The sequence below is a fragment of the Heliangelus exortis genome, chromosome 13 (genome assembly GCF_036169615.1).
Source record: "Heliangelus exortis chromosome 13, bHelExo1.hap1, whole genome shotgun sequence".
Classification (NCBI taxonomy): domain Eukaryota; kingdom Metazoa; phylum Chordata; class Aves; order Apodiformes; family Trochilidae; genus Heliangelus; species Heliangelus exortis.
Window position 1 is genome coordinate 15,788,562 of NC_092434.1, and position 23,291 is coordinate 15,811,852.

General features: G+C 35.2%; 1 long non-coding RNA gene across 1 annotated transcript in view; it reads right to left on the reverse strand.

Moving 5' to 3' along the window:
- Positions 1-340: 340 nt before the first annotated feature.
- The window catches only part of LOC139802138 (uncharacterized), a 30,971-nt gene continuing 8,020 nt past the window's right edge, over positions 341-23,291 (reverse strand). The window contains exons 2-4 of the long non-coding RNA XR_011728526.1: positions 4,412-4,504; positions 3,176-3,267; positions 341-1,432 (exon numbers count right to left, since the gene is read on the reverse strand). This is a non-coding gene — a long non-coding RNA (uncharacterized lncRNA). The remainder of the gene's footprint in view (positions 1,433-3,175; positions 3,268-4,411; positions 4,505-23,291) is intronic.

A 23,291-nucleotide genomic window follows, 5' to 3' on the forward strand; every position in this document is an offset into this window, starting at 1 on the left:
GCTTGGATAAATATACCCTTTATTGGATAAAAAATTGGCTGGATGGTCAGGCTAAAAGTGTAGCTGTGAACGGGACTAAATCTGGCTGGCACTTGGTCACAAGTGGTGTTCCCCAGGGTTCAGTGCTGGGGCCCCTTCTCTTTAAACTCTTCATTAATGATTTGGAGGAGGGGACTGTGTGTACCCTCAGTAAATTTGCAGATGACACCAAACTAGGTGGCTGTGTGGATCTGCTGGAGGGTAGGGGAGCCTTACAGAGGGACTTAGACAGGTTGGACCAATGGGCCAAGGTTAATTGGATGAGATTTAACAAGGCCAAATGGCAGCTCTTACACCTGGGTCATAACAACCCCATAGTAAGCTACAGACTTAGGGAAGTGTGGTTAGAGAGCTTTAATTTGGAAAGGGACCTGGGGGTATTGGTTGACAGTCGATTAAATGTGAGTCAGCAGTGTGCTCAGGTGGCCAAGAAGGCCAAAGGCATCCTGGCTTGTGTTAGGAAGTCAGTGACCAGCAGGAACAGGGAGGTGAACATCCCTCTGTACTCAGCTCTGGTGAGGCTGCATCTTGAGTACTGTATTCAGTTCTGGAGGCATTTAAAAGACATTTGGACCTGTCCTTAAGGACATGGTTTAGTAGTTGACTGTGGTAGTCAAAGGTTGGACTGCATGATCTTGGAGGTCTCTTCCAACCTAAACATTCTGTGATTCTGTGAAGAAATATAGCTGCCAAGATTCTCCACCCATAGTCCTTGCTAGGTAGATTAAAAGTTTAATTTTTCAACTAGACATAGTGTTTTGTAATACTTCTTAACATTTCACATAATCATATTCCTGTACAATGAAGCAGCCAGAGTTTGGTACAAAAGCCTTGAGCTACTTGAAAAAGTCATCTTAGACTTATGTAAGGCTGTTCTTGGGAAATAAGTACTTAGCATCAGGCCCTTATAAAGCAAGATACATTAATGGAGTTTAATAAGATATGTGCTTATTCCTTTCACCAAGGTTTTTAAGAGCTAAGTGTGTGTTCTTACAGTAATTTTTTCTGAATATTTCAGATGATTTGAGGACACAATTTGTTACCATTTGTTGATTCTTTCTATTTTCTGTATGCATTTAGTCAATTAAGAAAATAAACTGACTGGTCTGGTTGCATTAATCAGTAGAAGGTACAGACTTCTCAGAAGTATACATATATGTGACCCACAGAGCTATTTTTCATGCAGAGAAGTGGCAGGTTGAAAACAGGAAATTGACATTACTCAAGTTGTGATAAATAATTAAGAGCTGCAGTATTTAGACCTGACCTTACATTCCATCTGTTTCACTGTTGCAGCTCTGAGCTCCAGTTGTATACAAGGAACCTGTTACACCATAACAGGCCAGAAAGCTTTGCCTGTCTGTCTTCAGCAAATAGGAGGTATCTTAGTACCCTGTAACACAAAACAAGCTGAAGGGGTCTAGAGCATGCACATCATTGAAAGCTGATGAGACTTGTCCCTAAGTTTTCCTAATCAGCTGTTCATTACTTCTTTGGTGTTGATTACTGTTATGAAGTAGATGCAGAGGAATGACAGTTTTTTCCTAAGCTGTGTTTCATCAGTGCAAGCTGTGAATCAACATCAGAGCATTTTTAACTTCACTGGACAGCATCCTTTGCAAGGTACTTGTTTTGAGAGACATCATGAAGCTTTCCAGTCCTCAGCACAATGCCACTTTTCTCCATGTTATTGACTGCTCACAGCTGGTGCACAAACTTGTGTCAGTAACAAAGTTAAAAATTATGAAATGCCAAGTAATTCCTAATGGCTGTAACTGGTAATTTTCAACCCACTGCATCTGTAGTTTGGGACATAGCTATAGTACTCATTAACTTTTCTAAATAAGGGGCCCTATTTCAAAAGGTGTGTGGGAAGCTATGCACAAATGCAGCCAGTAGGAATTTGTATGCTAACCTCCCACATTGCATTAAAACGTCCTGCACCACAGTAGGTGGCACGTTGGAGTGGGAGGGCAAACTTCAGAACAGAGGCAGGTACAAAATCACTTGAAAAATTTTCCTTGCTCTTATTTATGTATTCAATTACTTGTTCCAGTTTTTATCTCCTAAGCATTCTTACTTCACAGAGTTATTTCGAGGCTGAATATAAGTGCTACAATTCTTGATGCAAACCTGTCTTTACTCCCACTTCCTCTTATCTTTAAATTTAACAAGTAAAATTTTACTGAAAGGTGATGAACCAACTTCCAAAGCAAGTTCCAAGTTGCTAGGATTGTAACTGACCTAACTAGTCAGTTGCTACCCAGATGTACAGTATTCCTACTGCTGAATTTAAAGACATTCATACCTTATGGTAGACCTAGAGATACTGGTGTGCTACAGATCACATAAAGCAGGAGACATAACCAAGAGCATAAAGGGCTTATATATTTGAAAAACAAGCAAAAAAGAGAAGGCAAGGCCAATGCAGACAACATAATTAAAGGTGGGAAAATGGGTATGACTTTTTTGAGTTAAAAGCAGCTATAACAACTGGAGTTGGAGAATCTCCAGTTGTGATGAAGAGGGTTGAAATGACAGCATTGTAAAAAGGCTGGTAACAATGACTTGTATTTTATCAGGGAGATTTTTTGTGTATAAGGGCAACAATGCAGTACAGAGCTTTAAAAACCACACTTTTCTCTTAGGAAACTTTGCAACTGATGAAAATATTAGAAGGGAAAAAAAGGTTTGTTGATATCAAATTTTTAAGAGAATAGTATAGGAAATAGATGCTTTAAAAAATGAGACTGTGTATTAGAATGTGACTTCATATTGTCATGTAGTTGAAGCAGCATGTTCACATTCAATAGTCCCCATTGCCATAGCAACACAGGCTTGTCAGATAAGTTGATGCAGGCACTTCCCTGCAGAAATGATCCACTAATCCTTAAATATTCACCTCTAGAATGCAGTAAGATTTTAGTGTAATTTCTTTTAGAAAGGTAATATTATTATACAATACAAGGTATACACAAGATAACTTATCTGATCTGCAGCTGTGCAACTTGCTCTTTACTAAACCAAAAGTTCTGAGGTGTTCAATGCACTAGAGACAGAATTAGATGATGCAGGCTACAGGTTTTTTGTACAGGAAATTGGAAATGAAAACAATCGGATTTGGGTGTCTATTTACCATTTATATCATAGCACACAAATAATGGATATTTGGAATCAGTGGAGATCCCTCCTTCCTTTTTTCATCAAAAATGTTTGTTCAGTTTTGACCTACAGTCAGTCATAAGACACTCAGCATTATCATCATCCACACCTGGATTAAATGAGGGAGGGGAGCAGAGTCAAGAGATTTGTGCAAGTTTGCATAAAAAGTTAGCATACAAAATACTGTTTATCAGCTTTGGATCAGTTATTATGAGACTATTATTATTACATCTGCTACCATCTCTATTTTCTTCATAACTTAATTAAAAGGAAAAAAAAAGGCAATTAAATTATCTCAATTAATGCTGCACATTTTACCTGGTTCCAGGAATTCACCATAGACTATTTAGCCTGTTTTCCACTGTGATATGCTGTGGTTTAGAACCTTGGTTTATTTTTTTATCAGTCTTGTGTTACATTAAAAAATGCTTGAGGATTGAAATGTTAACATCTGTAGAAACTAAAGGTCTGGAAAATGCTGAAGTGTAACCACAAGTTATAGTCAATACTGCATTATTCATGCTTTTTTACTTTACATTTTTTTTCTAAAATAACCCTACCACCTGTATTAATTTTTACTGAGCCACCAGTACACATTTGTTGAGAGACACTTTTACTCCAAGACATCCTGCACAATGGGAACAGCAAACAGCAGGTAACTTCATGTCTGGTTGGTTCTCTTAATTTTATATGAAGTAGCATAACTTCATATGTATTTTAATCATTAGTATATGGTTCATCTTGTTTGGAGGAAGCATGACTTAAAAAAATTGCCAATGTTCATTTGTATCAGGTGGTTTACAGATGGTTTTACAGGTGGTTTTACAGGTCTGCTAAGTATTGGTTGCTCAAGGCAGTGTTAAATCAAAAAAGATTTTAGTAAGATGAGAGTAATTCCCAAATCCACTCTTTTCTGTATCACACTTCAATAAAATCTGCCAGCCACATCTTTTTTTTTTTTCTTTTTAAGGCATTCGAAAGAATCAGAATTCAAACTAACCCTGCTTTTTGATCTAAATAAACTTTTAAAAATTTAAGTTGGCATTTAGAACAGCAGTTACCCAAAAATTTAAATTGAGACCCAACTGCAATAACTAAAATTCTGTTGAACTTATGAACCTAAAACACGTTCACTGTGGAATAATCTATTAAAGGAGAAGTCTCATACCATTGTTGACATTACATATTTTTGGAAGTGTTGATAAATTACCTTGAGAGGCTTTGCAGTACCTCAATCAGTTCTTCTTCCTTTATTCACATTTTCTGATGTTTTCTCTCATGTTTTCTCTTTCTTTGTCAATGGCTAAAATAAAGAATTTATATATAGTTAACCCACCATCACTACATAATTCTCTTGAATCAAATAATTATTTCTAGGAAAACAAAATTAAAATGAATTAATTAAAAAGTTACCTCCCTACATTCAAAGAAAAACACTTAATCAGAGCAATATTACATCAACAGCTGGTGTTTGGGTACAGCCCAGTAACGAATCCACATCACATACACCTAACCTGTCTGCAGCAGCTATGGAGCTTTTATAAGCTATTTTAAGAGGCTGTTACAAGGTTTAGTTAGGAAGAAAGAAGCCTTATACCCCATTTCTGCCATAACTGTTATAAAAGTACACAACTTTTCAGTAGACACACAAAAACAAACTATCACAATTGCAGTGTACATACCAAAAGAATGTTAGCATATCATCTAAAGCAAGGTGAACTGGTTCCTATTCTTGCTAGTTTTCTTTATGGCAGTGCAGTTCCTTAAGCAATGTTGATGATGGGGAAAAAAGAGTAAGAGGAGTACTAATCAGGAAGCCACCTTAACAGCTAAATATGTCTGACAGCCATCAATCATGGCACTCTGCACTGATTAGATGCAGAAAGCCTTAATTGCTCCATGCTGTGGTTTTGTCCTATCTTTCTACAAAGATAATACATAATATATTTATATTTCAAAGTATTGTATGTCATACTGTATGTATGACACTTAAAGCATCTGAAACTTATTTAAGATTACCTAAAAACTTATTAACTTATTAACTATTGCTTATTCACTTCACTAAATTCACCTTTTTGCAGCACTCTCTTTGCTGCAGCTGATCAAAAACAACTCTGTTTTGCATGGGAAAACAGACTCAGTAAAGCCAAGGTGTTCCTGGGCAGCTGCTGTACTTAGATGAAAACACTCAGCAGTGTTACCTCTTTTTGAGAGTGCTGGAAAAAGATGTACAATTACAGCTGCGTTGTTTTCAAGTAAAAAAAAAGCATAAGACAGTTGCAGCATACTACATTTTCTATTACTGCATACTAGTAATTTATTTCCCACTAATACAGCAAGGAGGAGAGATGGTATAAAATTTGTTTTTGCTAACTAAGCTTACTATGTATTTTATTTTATTGTTTCTCACTTGCTGGTTTGCACCCTAGTATTTTGACCACAAATTGTTAAACACATTTTGCATTTTCCATACCACCAGAACCTCTCATTAGAATTGTAGCTCCATAATTCAGTCACTGTAATTACCTTTTTAAATATCCAATTTAACTCTCAGCTGGGTAAAATGACAACAGTTTGTATACCTACCATAGGGGGAACTCTGATCACAACTGTGCTTTTTTTCCTAAATAATCTAATGTTTACAAGGTGTGATCACAGTATTTTTCCACTAAAGCATCCAAAGTACAAAGCTGAAACTGAGTTATCACAATGTTTGTAACTCAAGAGGTAACTTACAAGCAAATCAAATGTAAATCTTTAAAAGAGACAATTTCAGGTTTGCAATGCATAATCTACTTCCACAGAATATTTCTTATTGTCAAAAACGGGTTTTATAACCTTTCAAAATACACAGCTAATTATGATTAATCTATAGTTTTCAGTTTTCAAGCCTCAGGTCTGTGGTATTATTTAAATTTGTATCTTCATGAGCTATTCATATACATCTATTTCTGTATAAGAAAAGATCCCAACCAAGTGTTCTGGGGTCCAAAAGATACATACAATATGGCATCTGAATACCCACACAGTGTGTGTGTGTCTCTATTCAGGCAAAAAAAGGATGTGCACACACACAACTGTAAATTTAATTTGCTGTACTTACGTAGTTAGGCTATAATGCAGTAATGTTGCTATGGGAACAGGTTCTCTATAAAAGCAGAGATCACACATGACAGGCAGCACATTTTTGGACATGTTATGTCAGGCTGGGTAGCAAACATGCCACAATACATGGATAACAAAGCCTTACATCCCTTGACCTCTAACAAGGTTCCAATAACAAGTTATTGGATTATAATACTTTTTCTTCTTAATGATTCTACAAAGCATTACTTGATTCCAGGTGTGTAAGAATTCTTTCCCCTCGTCTTGAAATTCTTACCTTTCATTTCTAATTTCCTGTGTTGTTATCAGGTCCTGCCTTTCCCTTTTCCCTATCTTACCCCCTCATTTGTGTATTTTGCAGTCTGCCTTCTCTCACAGTATTACCCCTGACAAAACACATGGCAATATACACATTTCCTTCAACAGAGAGGCCTACATATGTGCAGAGCCACAGTAATAGCACTTGCAGTGGCACATTTTCACTGACCAAAACTAAATGTGTACTTGCTCCCACTTCTTCAAAAGCCAGCATAGGAGCTAGAGTGAATTTCTCTCAGGAAAAGAGGCCTCTGGAAATCCTCAAGCACAATGGACCCCTAAGAGTTAAATCTGCTCTCCCTGGTCCACTTTCAGATCCTGTGAGTATGGATGGAAGGGAGGTGACTGCCCAGGAGACCAAATTACTTCAGTTAGTAATTCATTGATAATAGCAAATGACATGTAGAATTATATGGGAATAATTTGAGGTGATCTAGAGAAAGTGAAACTAAGTTTCAAAGATGACAACGAAATCCAGGTTTGGTTTAGGACACATTTATATAACTTGTAGGCTTGTTCTGTCAGTGTAGTATGCATGTCAAATGAAAACCATGGTGAAATTTGCCCTGGATATTATCCCAAATCCTTAAACAAGTTCAGAGATATGGCTTTATCATTCTTGGACTCAAGTTACAAGGCTATATTCAAATTTTTTTTAAAAATATAAATACATATAAAAATATAGTTTTTCTAAACAGAAACATCTTTTTGTTCTATGCAGTAAATGAACTTTAGTAAATGTTCTTTGAAAAATCCCTCAGTACATCCATTTTGCAGGTTTTTTTTTCACTGTAAACTGATACAACCTTTACACCCTAATACAGTGTTTCAGAAGCTTACATCCCCCAAAGCTTTGAAAATAAAAGGCAGACAGGAGTGTAAGAATAGCTAATCATAGTGCCAGTGTAGCAGTATTCTGGAAATCTGTTTTGTCAATTACTTCTTTTTATATGTCCATGAAAATTTAATAGAAGATTTTGTAGGTCTTGTCATAAGAAGTGTTTTTTACATCTTAATAGATGTAATATGCATTGAAGGACTCACTATGTAAACTAATAACTTGCATGAATAGCATCCTGTCCTCAGGTACAGAGCCCCTACTGTTGGACCTTTCAAACTGTTAGTCACACATTGGCAGTATCAATAAAACATTATCTGAGGTGGAAGATAATACATGCAATGCAGTTCTACTTTTCCAGTTTTCTGATTTCTTCTTGTTTCATGATTATGTCTCCGCATCAACATTTGCAGGAATTTCTAAGTCACATATAGAATTTTTAAACTGCCAGCAGCTCAAATTCCATCTGGGAGCTGAACAGTCAAGCTGAGCTCCTTCTGCTACACACAATACTTACAGCACCACTACCAATAAATATTGTGAAATTAGAATTCTGCAGACAGATTTTTTTTTAATGATCTACAGGCAGAACAGAACAATCTGCTCTTTCACACACTTAAATTTCCTGTAATTATAATTCCCATAAAAAATTAATTTTGTAACAAAACATTTTAAATCTCTTTTGAATCAGAATTTTAGTCAGATAAATTCATGTGCATACTTAATACATACTGAAAAACTGAGTATGAGTGGCATGTCTATTTGAATATCCACTGAACAGGTGTTTTAACACCAAACTGATTGATTTATAGTGAATCATGCTTGGCTTTGCTCTAAGAAGCAAATAATAGCTTCTAGAATTTTGTCCCTGCAATTTGTATTCCTCTGAAAGGAAGAGTCCTACTCATTTTACTGTAAGGAGGTAAAGTTTATGACTTCCAGTGAGGTTGGTCATGACTATTTACAGCCTATAATTATGAAATACCTGAACTGGATTAATGAAAACTGATGTCAGATTCCCATCCAGCTGTGGACAAAGGTTTACTAAAGGATATGGTATAATTAAAGACAGATTTTTAACAGATATGTACCCACAGACATGAAGGGTTACTGAACAGAGCACTAGATGGCAAATAGTAAAATAAACTGTCAGTAGAAACAGAAGTAAATATATTCTCTTCACTCTACTGTATATACACACCATATTCCTGAAAATCTAACAATTCAGAAAATCCACTAACTCTAAGACTGTCCTGTTGATGAAGTCAGTATCAGGATTTTACAGTGTTTTTATCTTTTTTGGGAATTTAACACTAGATGGCATGTCACACTATGAAATGTGTAATGAAGCATAAACCAACATTGACTAGGTCAGATTTTGACAAAGGCCCTTGAAGAAAAAAATTTCATACAGTGCTCATAGGAAGATGTTTCTCTTTAATTTACTACTAAATTAATCCTGTCAGGTTTTATTATATATTAAACCTCTGTTACATTAGCTGATGCTAAAATATTGTTCAATATCCTCAGGACAGTCATAAGTATGAAGTTATGCTTTGCTTTCACAACTGTCTGCAAAATAATACCACTGTGTTTCAGTTTCATTACTCATGCAACCCTGTGTAAGACATTTTAATTCACAATTTATAGCATTGAAAGTAATTACCAAATTTGGAACTTGGAGCTCATATCAAGACTGATTTTTTTCATGTTAAAATTAGTAAGACTACGAAGTTAAGGTGTAGTTGTCATTTTTTCATAAGCAATGTCAGGTCACTTACAGACAAAAAACCCCCAAAGCTCAGAAGGAAAGCAAGCATTATTTTCAACTGATGCCTCAAACAACTAACAATATAAATGTTCATACACACACTTTAGGCAAAGGCATAAGAGAAAGAAGAATTATCAACTAAGTAAAATATATCTATCATGAACCCATTGATTTTTCACAGACACTGTTTTTCTCTTCATTGACTGAAAACATATTAGAAATAATTTCTATTTATTGAGCCTGTAATAAATTTTCCCCTGCTTCTTATAGAAATACAACTATTTTAAAAGATGTTTCTTAGAGAGGGATTTTACTACATTGCAGCTCTTTACATTATGTCTTACATGTCTTGGTCTTAATTTTATGATTCTACAACTTTTTACTTTAAAAATAGAGCTGCTGGTAGAATTCCTATATAGTTTTGTGTGAGATATCCAGATATCAAGGGAGGAATTTACACAAAAGTAAAAATAAGCCTTCACCCTAACATGCAGCCTTCACTTACTAGCTTCCCCACAGTCCTGAAAGCACAGTTAGATTTTACAAACATGGAAAAAAATTACAAAAAAGATAATAAACTGAGGTTTAAGGGTATATTAACATTGCTTTTACTTTTGCATGGATAGTCCTCAATAATTTTCAAACTAGTCTTGTTCTCCAGACAAGGCTACTGTGCTGAAAAATATAAGAAACAAGAGTACCAGTGAACTGGCATTATATCCAACTGGAACACAGATTCAACAAAGAGATCTTTTGAAAGCTCAGAATTGATGGACTACAAACATCTACCTTGAACATTAAGATATTTTACTGTATTTTGCCTTCAGAGTTCATAATTCTAGACACTGTACTTCTAAACCTGCAGTGTAGGACACAGTGTAGAGATTTAAACATTTATCTGTGTAAACAAATGTTATGATCAGACATATCAATTAAATACATCACACATGGATCACAAGAAACCCATGGTGCTTCCTCCCACACAGTTACCAAGTGATGGAAACTCCTTAACTTATTTGTCTTACTCTCTCCTTTACCTTCCTTCTCCATTAAAGAGCCAAGATTACAGTCCCAACAATGCAAATTTATTTGTGCATTTGTACTCCCCGTGCCACAGATGTGCACTGCAAGCATAATTTTTAACATAACCCTCTCTAATCACAAGGGATCCCTATGGTGAAAGTTTGAAGCCTTCTAGGCAACCAGGGTATTTTATTCACAAAGTAACTACTAAATGTATTTTTAGATCTGTAAATAAATATCTGTTCTTGACTTAAGTATTATATTTGTGATGCACAGTTGCACAAAACCTGCTAGGAATCTAGCAGGCAGAGATTTTTAAGGTATGCTGATGCCTGTAGCTTATATCCAATCTTGTAGTAAAACAAAAAGGATCTTTGATTGAATTGGCATTAACTTCTTTAAACTCTACCCTTAAGAATAAAAATGAGGCTCTCTTCCTTTCAAAATGGAATATAAAGCAAGATCTTGTATGAAAATAATTCAGCCACTGGAAAACTATGCTTGTAGCTGCCTTTATATAAGAGGCAATGAAATGAGAGTTAGGACATAGCACAAAATGTAATTTTTTTGACAAGAACTACTACAGCAGGAGTGAAAAAGAATTTTTAGAATTCCTTTTCATCTTAACTGAGACCAAACCTAAAATGTCTTAAATGACAGTGTAATTGCAAGATGGAGAAGTTATATGGTTGCCATGGCTGCCTTCAAATGCCTTTGTATGCTTTGCTCTCTTCATATTTAATCTTAACTCTAACTCTGAACTTTTCTGTTGCTGCCTTATCAACCATTCTTCTTCAGAAGTCTATTCTGCTGCTTACTCTCTTAAACTGGTAAGGCCAGACAACCGTGGAATAATAAATTTCAGTTCAACATTTTACATCTTAAAAAGAAGACTGGAACAGAGTACTTTAACATCTAGTTCCTTTGCTATGCAAAAATAACTGTGGTTAAGCAGTTACAGCCCTCGACTTTCTTAGCATGGTTTTTCATCTCTCTTTGGTAGATACCCAAAAATAAGACAGTGTGACTGTATACATGATTTTCTCCACTAACACGAGAAAAAAAAATCCCAGGGTGTTCTAAGTACAGTTAGGCAACCAATACACTTACCATTGCTATTTTGGTAGCAACAGCACCTTACAAAGATGTGTTCTCCTCAAAGATAATGTGGTTGAAACTGCATCACTCAAGGAGGTCAGACTGTCAAAAAATAGCTTTCTCTCAAACACAGTAATTGGGCTTGTATTTGTATGTTGAAATTACAGGCAGTTTTGCATTGCAAACAACTTTGTGGCAAGCCAAAAATACAGGCTTTTTTTCCTTTCCCAATACACACATGATGATTCATGTTGTCCTTTTGGTAGAAGGAAGTTTCCTGTCTTTAAAATAAGACAATCCCTCAGTAAATGTGTGGGACTCTGAAAAGACAAAACAGTATCTGGGATAATGTCACCTAAAGCTGACCTTTCTCCTGTCATACTGTTGTGGCTGTAACAAGTATAATCCCTTTAATTCCATTATTTTAAAATAAAGATGATGGCTTGTACGACCCATGAATGCAGTTCAGTTTCCAACAAAATTACACTCTTATTCAGATTATTTAGTGTATGCCATTTTTTCCCTGCAACCTGAGGGGCAAAATGGAAGTTGGAAGACTGGTCAGCCAGTAATTTTCACTGGTGTCACAGTGTTAGGGTGCTTTTAAGATTTTAGGTAGAAATTATGTTTCACTTGGAGCACTATGTCCTAGGACTGGTTATAAGAAATAAATAGAAATAAAAAATACCAGAGTGATCTTAGGGTCTAGATAGATACAGATATATAAAATGACAACTACGAATCAGTTTGTGAAAACTTAATTGTACTTATATTTTTCTAGTTAGTGATCATGTTACATTTATAAGCAGAAAATCTAAGGATGCAAAAAGATTCAAATAAAAAAAAAAAAAAAAAAAAAAAAAAAAGGAAAAAAAAGATTCAGCCTTGGATTTGAGACATACTCTTGTACAACAGTCTAGGTTTTGAGGATAACTACCACTGCCTATTCTAAGGTCACTGTAGTCTCATAGAGCAGCACAACTTTGAATAGCAAAGAACATAAAACTCTAACCAGATTAAAAAGCCACTCTCAAAAATAACCCAAACTTCGTGCTTTGTACTTTATAATTTCAAGTTCTGATTTTAAGCCTCCTGTTAGCAATCAAAGTATACAATTATAGGGAGAGATTTTTCTTTTCAAAGAAGTCAGCATTTTTCATTTAGGATAGAAAAGCAACTAGTTAAGTTTCCTAAAATGCTGATCAAGTTGTAAGTTCCAATCACTTTTTCATTTTAAATTGTCATTGTTTAATTTCAGGGTCTAAATAGGAATTAAGCTCTTGTGAAATACGATCCTCGATACAGTATGGAAAAATAGCTACTTGAAAAATATTTCCCCTTAAAACAGAGTTCTAAAAACTTAGAACCACTCCAAGCATCTAGTCTCTTACTGCAGCCACAGTATAGCAACAACCCTGCTGCAGTGCTATCTCATTTGCAACAACAAAAGCCCTATGGATTTGCCAACAATAACAGTAGAGATTTATGGCATATCAATTAGGTGCACTCATTAGCTTCACATTCTTAATAATCACTAGATAGCTAAAGAACTGGTGGATTTATCCTGACAGGACTGGTTTCTGTCTTTCTTTGCAAAGGGTGCATTTCTTTTTAATATTCCATGCATATAAATTGGCAAAAAGCAAAATCCAGAATGCTGATCACAGTGCAAAGCTGATTAATGGGGAAACAAAAGAAGGCAACATAAATGAAAATGTTCACAGTAGTAGATAGAGTACTTTCCAGTGAATAAACCCCAAATACCTAAAACTGACACTTAAGCATCATCCATTCTTTGCACAACAAACTCAAATAAACTTTAATTTCAAAATGCAATGGAGCGAAAAAGCAGATCTTAGGTATCTTTTCAATAAAAATTTGCATCTTCATCAGATGAACAGTCCATATTTGGATAAATTCTTTACCTTATAGAGGAAAATAATCTTTCCTCTGCTCAGTTATAAAGCACTATTTATACGGCAAAGATATCAGAAAACTATTATTATGAAAGAATGAAAATGAGTCAGATAAGGGCCTGTACCCCCAACCTGAAGTACTATCTGAAGTTTCCCAAAATGAGTTCCTGAGAAACCTCTTCTATATCACATTCTGGGGATGCTGAGGCCCCAAAGATTTTCTCTAAATCAAAATATCTCAAACTCTTGGTATTAGTACAAGCTTCTTACTAATCCTATGCTGAAGAATGCAGGTTTAATTTTAAAAGATCTCTCTAATCTATGAGTTTATCTTCCTCTTCTGACAAAACAAGAGCAGAACACTACTACCATTCAAGAGTGTAGTTCATGCAGATGAAATTACTCCTTTCTTATACTGTATTTTAATTTAACTTTACAAACAGCTCTCCATTTTTTACACCCATTGCAAGCTACATATTTAGAACACATTATATTGTCCTACAGAAGAATTATTTGTTCTCATTTCTTTTCCTAAAATAAATCCAAATTAAAAGTACATCGCTATTATGGATGCCTAGGAAATAAAAACATAGATCTAGAACTTTTAAGTGCTCTTTTCCTAATTAAGATATTCACATTAAGTTAGAAATTTTCACTTAGGAATTTGCAGAATGATATTGCTATGGCAATGTTAGGGAGAAGGGAGTCCCATTTTTGGAAAGCTTCATTATCCAGACTTTTTGCAGCGTGACAAGCTGGCACTTCAGTTCTGGAGCTGTGTTGCTTAACACAATCAAGAATTACAGATTAAAAGAACTATGCAAGGCACTCTGTTGGACACTGCAGCTGCTCACACATTCAACATTATCCTAGAAACAAACTAGAAATCAAAGGTAAAGCATTTAGGACAACAATGAGCAGGTTACAACATCTTCAGTAAAAATCATCAGTGAACTCCCTAAGTATAGAGCATCATGCAATGACAGCAGAAGATGGAGATGTTTTAAAGTCAGCTTATTTTTGATATGTTATACATTTACAGACTAGTACCTACAAAACTAAAAGTCCAGTAAAAATCACCAAACTAAGTCAGACTGGACTCCAGGTTCTTGCAAATTGAATTTATTACTAACAGTAGAGATTTGGAACTTCCATTCTGCATAGCAAAAATTGCCCACTACTCTCTTGAAAGGCTTGTATAAATAGAAACCAAGAAAAATTGTATCACTGTAAGCACCAGAAATGCCCAGTGTAATCTTATCCACAGCAAAATGAATAAATTTAAATATCTAATGCCAGAAAGTGACTTTACTTAGACATATGTCAGCTACACCAGGCTTAACTGAATACCATATGCCAAGAAGACACAACTTACATTCACATGCATATGCAAGTAGTGTGACATTTTGGTCTTGTATCAAATTAATATTTTAAAGGAAGTTGAAGAAACAGTTGAGCACAGCTAAAAACCAGATTATTTACTAGATTAGCCTCTAGCACTCTCATTACTTAAATTTAAAGGATATTTTCCTCTTTTATAGGGCTGTATAATTTAAGAATAATCTTATAAAGAATAAATAAAAGGCAAGATTATGGATAAACAAAGGTATCAGCAAGATTTGGAAATCGATTCAATTTAATAAAATCCTATCAGATCAAAGCTGCCTCAGGCTTCTTTTGCAATTCATATGTTTAAAACCACAGAATGGAAAATTCTGGTTCTCCTGAAAGCCATACTACCCAATGCCTACTGGGACCCAAAGCAGGCTGTAAATCTCTCCTCTCCCATGTGTCTTTTAGAAGCTGGTGCAGGTGGTGCACAGCCTTTCCCTCCTATACTTTTACAAACTGGAACCACAAAACAGCATTTTATTTACTGAACTTTCTCTGTACTTGTTCATCACTGAAGGCTCTCATTATAGACTCTCTCTTTTTGTGCCAAAAGGCCGAACTATTTATGAACATTGGTGGCAGCAGAGGTTAAACAGGGATACTAATAGGAATACAAGGAGTGTATTAAAATTCAGGATCTTGAGCAGAACTCTTTAGGCAAACAAGAATGAACTGCAAAGATTATGTATGTTAGTCCTAGAAGACTAGCAGAATAAAATGTGCTGTGATTCATTCAGTTTACTTTCCTTTTTTTTTTTTTTTCATTTTTATTTCCAAACAGGCATCTAGTTTGAAATCAGGGATCTTGCTCCCTGATCACTCCCCATGGTTTTCCAAAACTAGAAATGTTCCTTGAGGTCTATGAATGAAGAGAAGTGTAGCTTAATTTTTTCACTGGCATTTGTTTTTGAAGTATCAGTGAGTAAACAATAACATATATTTGCATATCTCTATGGGGAAAAAAGGCTGGAATGTTTATTATGTGTTGCTATTGAAACTGTGATGTTGGGATGCTGAAAGAATGGTTTTATAGTCTAAAAACTGAACAAACAAAAAGATGCTCAGCAAATAGAAAACTCACTAAAATAGAAATTCAGTCTGGTAAGTGCTAACTGAAGTGCCAGGATCAAACATCTTTAGCTTTTAATTTTGCCTTGGTAAAACACAGTGATTACCTATCCTTACTGTAGCTCTTCTGCAGTTTATTTCATATTAGAACACACTGTTCACTAATGTAAAGTAATAAATCTCTCTACACTATTTTATTGATGCATGGCTATGTGTGGAAACAAAATTTACTGGTTAACCATTATTGTGATCTTTTAACTTTTTATGGTAGGAGAATGTCTGACTTAAAAGCAATGTGTACTCATGAGGGTTTGCAGCTTTACTTATTGTTTAAAAACTCATATATTCTTCTAAGAATCTTACTAATAGCTAGATTTTGACTTGCTAAATTCTACATTTAATTGGAATTTGGAAGATTTACACAGTACTTGCTTGCCAATTGTAACCTTGACTCATTCCAAAAAATTCTCCTTTTGGCCCCACAAGCCTTTTTTAGACTGCTCAAGTTAAACACCAAAGTATTTCAAAAATACAAAGAGTTTGAGTAGGATATCCTGGCTTTTGTAATTACAACCCCCCTGGGAAGTACAAATGAACATTTCTACACTTTTTCTACAAACAAGCAAGCTAAAATAACAGAAATAACTATGAAACACAAACCTGTCATTGGAATTCTAAGAACAGCATAAGTAACCTACATTTCTTTTTTTCTACATTTCACACAAATTCTCTTGCCAGTCTTCCATATTTCCATCTAGAGATCAACTGCCACAGAAGTACAGAACATCAGTACCTAAGAATCATAAAAATCAGAATGAAGAATGTACAGACTAGCCAGACTTCTCCATGTAGTAGGCCATACTTGATCTCACCAACCTAGAAACTGAAGTTCAATTATGTGCCCTTAAAGTTCTTTATTCTATTTGTGCTTCAGAAGAGAAACTACATCAGGTTGATTTAAAATATTGACCTTTTTTACATGGACAAAAGCAATCCTCTCCATTTTTCCTATTATATGTAAGTCATTTCCTTTCTTGCTCTGTTGCCAGTCACATACTGTCCTAATTCCCAAGTGATACATCATCTGGCTAATAAACAAGATTCATTTTGATATAACTGACTATATATTTAATCTGCAATTTTAGATGCTAGAAGGAGCATTTTTGCTCTTACTTTACTTTTCTGTCAAGTTCAGTTTAAACCTTTAAATAATTGAGACAATATTGAGCATTTTGGACTTTGAACAAAATACTTGCTTATCTTTCTAAAATGAAATTATGTGCAGTTTTTAAAGAATGTCTGTTTTTATTACTGTAACTGCAGGTAGAGAAAAGACCTTTCCAGTCCAGTGTGCATAATATAAAGAGACATTTAAAACATCCCTGTGTTTTAAAAAATGCAGCTAAATTGACAACCTAAGTCTGGGTTTAGAAAGGAATGTTAAGATAGAGTATGATGTCATATTTTATGCTCTACTGCTGTGAAATTAATTTTGAAAATGAGCTGAAGGTTAAAAACATCTCTATTACTGTCACACTCCTGAGGCTTTAAGTCACTTGAAGAGATATTCCATAGTCCTTTACTCGCCGTAGAGGTGATGCTTGCTCTAGAGTTGCTCATAGAAATACTCTATATATTCAACACATAATGAGGAAAGAGGTTTTAGGCAAGATAAGTCTGTAGGGAGAGGGAAGGTTGTAAATTATTAAACACTTTAAGATTGATGTCTGTTACTAAATGACTGCACAGTTAAATATGTGCATTCTTTGCAGAAGGAGGTGATTTTGAAACAAAGTAATATTCAAACAGAATGCTGAAATCAGCCTAAAGAACTCAGGAACTCTCTTCATAGGTTCATGCTATAATATCCTACTTTGTAAGTATTAAAAAAGATATATCCTTCAACTCCTAGCTAGGATTGTTCAACATTTTGCCACAGCTTTCCCACTACTAATAAACACACTAGACTAATGCTAGCTTGGATAGGCCTAAAAATGCTGCAATATAATAAACATATCCATGAAGTAATTTCTCCCAGTTTTTATCCTTCACATGCTTCTGAAGACAAAAGCTCAGAATGTAAAACTGTTTTTTTGTATCATACTTGAAGTCAGACCAGATGGCAAAACAGTTTAAAAATTGACATGATAAAGCTCTCACCTTATTTTATCTCTTATTCCTGATTTTTTGCAAAACTTCCACTTAATGATTATTTTTGTTCAACAGAAGGATCTACCTCAAACAGCACTAAATTCTACATATTTCTACTAGTGTAAATTCTACATATTATATATTACATATATGATTCATAATATAATATATTATATATATTATGCATTATGTATCTATATTCTGTAGAATTTAGTGTAACAGGTCTCTACATAACACAATACTTAAAATTAACACGTCAGCTTGAATGTATGCTGTGCATCTTTTTTTTTACAGGTAAAGCACCTCTCACCTTTATTTTTGTCAATTACGTGCATCATCTTATACATCATTTTCTCTGCAAATTGCTGCTCTGTGCAACACTGGAAAAAATCCCCAAACCACCACCAAAGAAATGATCACATTCTACTTTCTTATGGTCATAATAAAAATTGTCGCTCACGTTACTATAGAAACAGAGCAGATTTCATCATTCTAATGCATGCAGTGATAATTGTTTTTATTTTAGTCTGTGGATAGGTAGTTAATGGTGCCAGCTGCAGTTAGCACAGACACAGGCTACTGTCATCTAAGCATAAAGCTGCTGGCTCCTGTTCTGTCACTGTGAGCTTTCCTAACCATCAGCAATTCATAGGGGAACATTCAGACAGGAAGAAGAGCTGTTCACAGGCTTTCATTCTGTGGCTGAAATAGAATTCCCTGCAGGAATTATGTTTCTATATGAAAATCAAATAAATAAAGCAGAGCACAGAGTTCTGCTTCCAGTCAGGTCATTGCAGAAAAACTGGCTTCTACATCTAAAATTTGGATGGTATTGAAACAAGATTCAATTGGTTGACATCTGATTCACAATGTTTGCTTGCTAGAAGTAGTACCCCTAGGTCCTGTAAGTTCACAATTAACATAGGTCTCCATGCAACTGAATATTTTAACTTTGAAGTTATAAACAGATCAGCAGGCATTAAGTAAATGTAAATAACTGTGGTTCTGGGAGATCACAGCTATGCATACTCAAAATTCACATCCCTTTGGAATATACAAGTGGATAGTAACATAAAATCATAAATGAAAATAATTTGGGATAAAAAAAGACCAAATTTCAGAGATGTCCAATCAGCACCCAAAATTAGGTTGCATCAGTTTAAAAACTGATGTACTCTAAAATAAGCTGTTAATGGCCCCACAGAACAGTGTAATAGGTAAGGACCATTGGTGGGTTTGGACACTACCTTACCTAACCCACAAACTGGCTAGCACTGGCAGTTTTCTTTAATGTATTCTTTCAAACTGTTGCTTCATCTAAAGGGGGTAATAGAGAGCAATTATGTCCTCTGGTTTTTGGTCCTCCCAGACTGCTAAACCATGATACATCTGTCTGCACAAAAGTCTCTCAGAAACCAGTAACACTATATGAAAAGCAATGGGCTTTTCTTGTCGATTTGCCCAATTTAGAACAGACAAAGATGCTGTAATGAATTAGAGCAGTGTATCATCAAAACCAGACATTTATGCAAAGTACTACAAAAAACTGAATTCAGACTAGAATGACATTTGAAACTGTCTATTTAGAGGTTCCATCTGTGAACACAGCAAATTAGACAAAATATTGATGGTGCTATAATTTGTGAACACCAAAATGGCAATAGAGAAAATATATGGTCACTGAGACACATAACTCCTATGCAGCTCTTCCATTAATCATTCCTCCTCAGATCCTAAAAGCATGCAGATTTTTACATGAGGTTTTACATAGCATATCCACCCATGTCTCTGATTTCTGAGGCTTTCCCAATTCCTCTGGGATTCCTCACTCTGTTGTTCATACATATGTACATATGTACCCTACTTATTTTGTATTTAGGTCACATCAGCTATGTACGTAGACTAGCACCAAACAGGTCACCATATGTCCAAAAATTCCATGTATGTTCATTATGCACATTCCCAGATGTATTTGATTTACTACAGTGAGGATGTACATTTGTTCAGAAATACAATAATCACAATTATTATTTTAGCAATACATCAGCAATACACTAAGCACAGGTTTTTTTGAGAAGCATGAGTAGTGCATACACACAAACAACTTCCTAAGAAATCTCAGGCAAGTATGACAGTCCTGTATTTTCTGAACTTTTTTACCACTTGAAAATGTAAATGGACATTTTTCTACACCATAAATGTAATTGCACCAAAATGATATTTTATATCTGGAAACCCACGTTCACCAGGTCAAACATGATTTTGTTTGTTCATGGCTGCCTCAATTACAGTCAATATTTTCAGAATTCTATTAACAAACCTTCTACCCAGTATAAAATGTAAAACTTTGGAAACACTAAAGTCAGCATCTGTGGCAAAGTGAGTGTGTGTTTGTTGCAGAATGTAGAATTTCAGTCTAAAGTGATTTTTTTAAAAACGTTTTTGTCTACAATAAAACTTTTACTTTAAGTATCCATAGATAACCTAATGAGGATTAGAGCATTCCTGCATCAGGCACTTTCCCACAGTCTCTAACCCAAATTTCTGCCCCCTGTGCATCATAAACCTGTGAGATGTTGCTGCCAGAACAGACAACATGCAGAAGTCTTACTGGAGAGTGAAATGGGGCTGCCTGCTGCACTGAGGGTCACAGTTATCAGCTTAACTGAGCATGAAACATCACCTGCAACAATCCTAACACAATGTGCAGAGAGAAACCTCTTGCTCACAGAATTACTGAATGGTTGAGGTTGGAAGAGACCTCAGGAGGTCACCTTGTCCAACCCTCCTGCTCAAGCAGGGTCAGCTATAGCTGATTGCTCAGAACCATGTCCAGGTAGCTTTCAAACATTTCTCACTGGAGCCTTCTCACTTCTAGGCTAAACAGTCCCAGCTTTTTCTGACTTTCCTCACAGAAGAGATGCTCCAGCCCCTTTACCATCTTTGCAGCTGTTTGCTGGACTCTCTCCAGTAGCTCAGTCTCTCTTGTAGTGGGCAGCTCAGAGCTAAATGCAGTTGCCAGATGTGGCCTCACCAGTGCTGAGTATGGACACTTAGCAGTCATTAATTTCTCAACACACAGTTCAACGTGAGACAAATAGTCTATACATCCTTCACCCATTTCTATTCTGTAAGTAAATTTGTAAAGCTCACAGCACACTTAGTAGAACTTTTTTGACACTAACATGGATTCCTTCCAAGCCACTCTCCCTTAGGATATACATACAGCTATTTGAGAGGTGTTTGAGAGACAGGATATTATTTATTAACAGAATTTTAATGTAGGCTGCCTTGTTCAGCAAAAGTAAATTTGGTCCTGGATGAAACCTTTCTTTCCCCATCAGCTCTTAAAATGCTTCAGGTAATATTCTGTCTGATCAGAAGACTGGCCAATTTCTTCCTGACCACATCTTTCTCTGCCCTGACAATGAATGCAGTGAAATACAAGCCTGCAGGCACATGCTGGAATAAAAATATTTTTAGATTTTTAATCCCCTGGCTGGATACAGCCATATTAAATATAGATTACTTTTTATGACTAGAGATAAAACTGAATGAAAGAAGGAAAAATGTTACTGAATAAAAAGAAGTGTGGCAATGAAGCTATATCATGTACTGTAGACAATGCAGTATAGAGAAAGCTAATGTATATGTTCATCACATGAAGCAGAACAATGAAGATAGTATTTTTGGTGTAGATAATTCAATAATTTCATTATAATAGTAATAATAATATAGAGTATATAATAATAATTACTTATAATCCCTTATAAATATTTTCTTGCTCTAATTCCATCACTCAACCTTCCCTGAACTTACAGGGCCTTGTTTGTCATCTATATAGAATAAAATTCAAGCCCTGCAGCCTCTATTTATAAAACCATGTCTTGGGATATAGAGAATATGTAACAATTTTCCACTTAAAATTTTTTTAAACTCTGTGATATTTGTACTAAATATGCAAAACTTCAGCTCCCTTGGCTATCCTCGCAAAACAAAACAATACCATTTTAATTAAAGATTCAAAAGACAACTTATTATTTAAAGGGTATGACAAGTTGATCTTTCAGTTAGGTTTTTGAAACTGTTCACCTCTAGTGAATAAGTGATTGCTGAGAAGGACTATTGTGAAAATTGTTTGACACTGAACAATTTAGCAGTAAACAGGGAAAAAACACTAAGTCCTATGTTTCAAAATATTAAATCCTTAATAAAATAATATTTATCCATTTTGTTCCTGGAGCAGTGTGCACAGACTGAGGAAAATTAAGGGGTTCCAAACAATGGCTCACAACATTCATGTTGCTTTCAACAGAAGTAACAAGGCCTTTCCCGTGAAACTGCTCCTTTGGCAGGCCCAGAATCCAAATTTACTGAGCAGATCTGGAAGCTTCCTCTCATCTGTAAATCTAAATCCTTTTTTTGGTTATCTTAATGACATATACTAAAACCCAAGGGCAGAGACAAAGAAAAAGAAAATCTTAACTCCCCACCTTTTGCATAGCATTTTTCTCATCTGCTATGCAAAACTCATTCACCTGTTACAGGAAAAAAAAAGGAACTGTAAGGAACTGTAGCTTTTCTTTCAACACAGCAGTAATAAGAAAGTGCCTAATGAGACAGACAGTGGGACTGTAAAAGTACTGCACTAAAACAAAAAAAACCCCAAAGGTATTCATTCTCTCTCTCTCTCTCTCTTTTTTTTTTTTTTTTTTTTTTTTAAAAAAAAAAAAGAATTGAATCTTATTTTGTGTTTCTGTTTTTTTGTTTGTTTCCTTTACAGAAATAGTTCTTTCCCTAAAATGGCATGGCAAACATCTGAGACAGATCAACTGGGAGACTAGAAAAGTTTTTTTAGTGGACACAGCTCTGGCTAGTTTTCTACAGAATAAACACTGCCACTTAGCAATGACTGAATTTAAGGGTTCTGCTCCAGAAATAACGCAGAACTCCAGCTTTGCCTATTGCACAGAAGCCAAAAAAATTTTAAAATAATTCAAGTTCAACATCTTTCTGCTTATGAAAAAGCACTACTTGGGTTGAAACTCTGTATTGAAGTGTAAGGTTCATTTTTGTAAAGTAACAATCATTAAATAGTACTGAAGCATCTATTACTGAACTCACTAGCCCCACACTTTTAACTCATAGTTCTATTTTTGAATACTTCTTTTTTCCTTTTTGGAATTTTGAAATCTTTCATAGCTAAAAGAGGAAACTGAAGCCAGCCTTTATATGTGTAGATGGGAGATGGCTAAATTTTGAAGATCTAAGGAACCAATAAGAGCTCATTTAAGTGTACAAAGCCCATTTGATTAGAGAGGGTCAGCCTAGCCTGAGCCTGATCAAATGTTACACATTCTAAAAAGCCCAACAAGTTTAAACTTGTAGAAACTTTCAATACATTACAGTA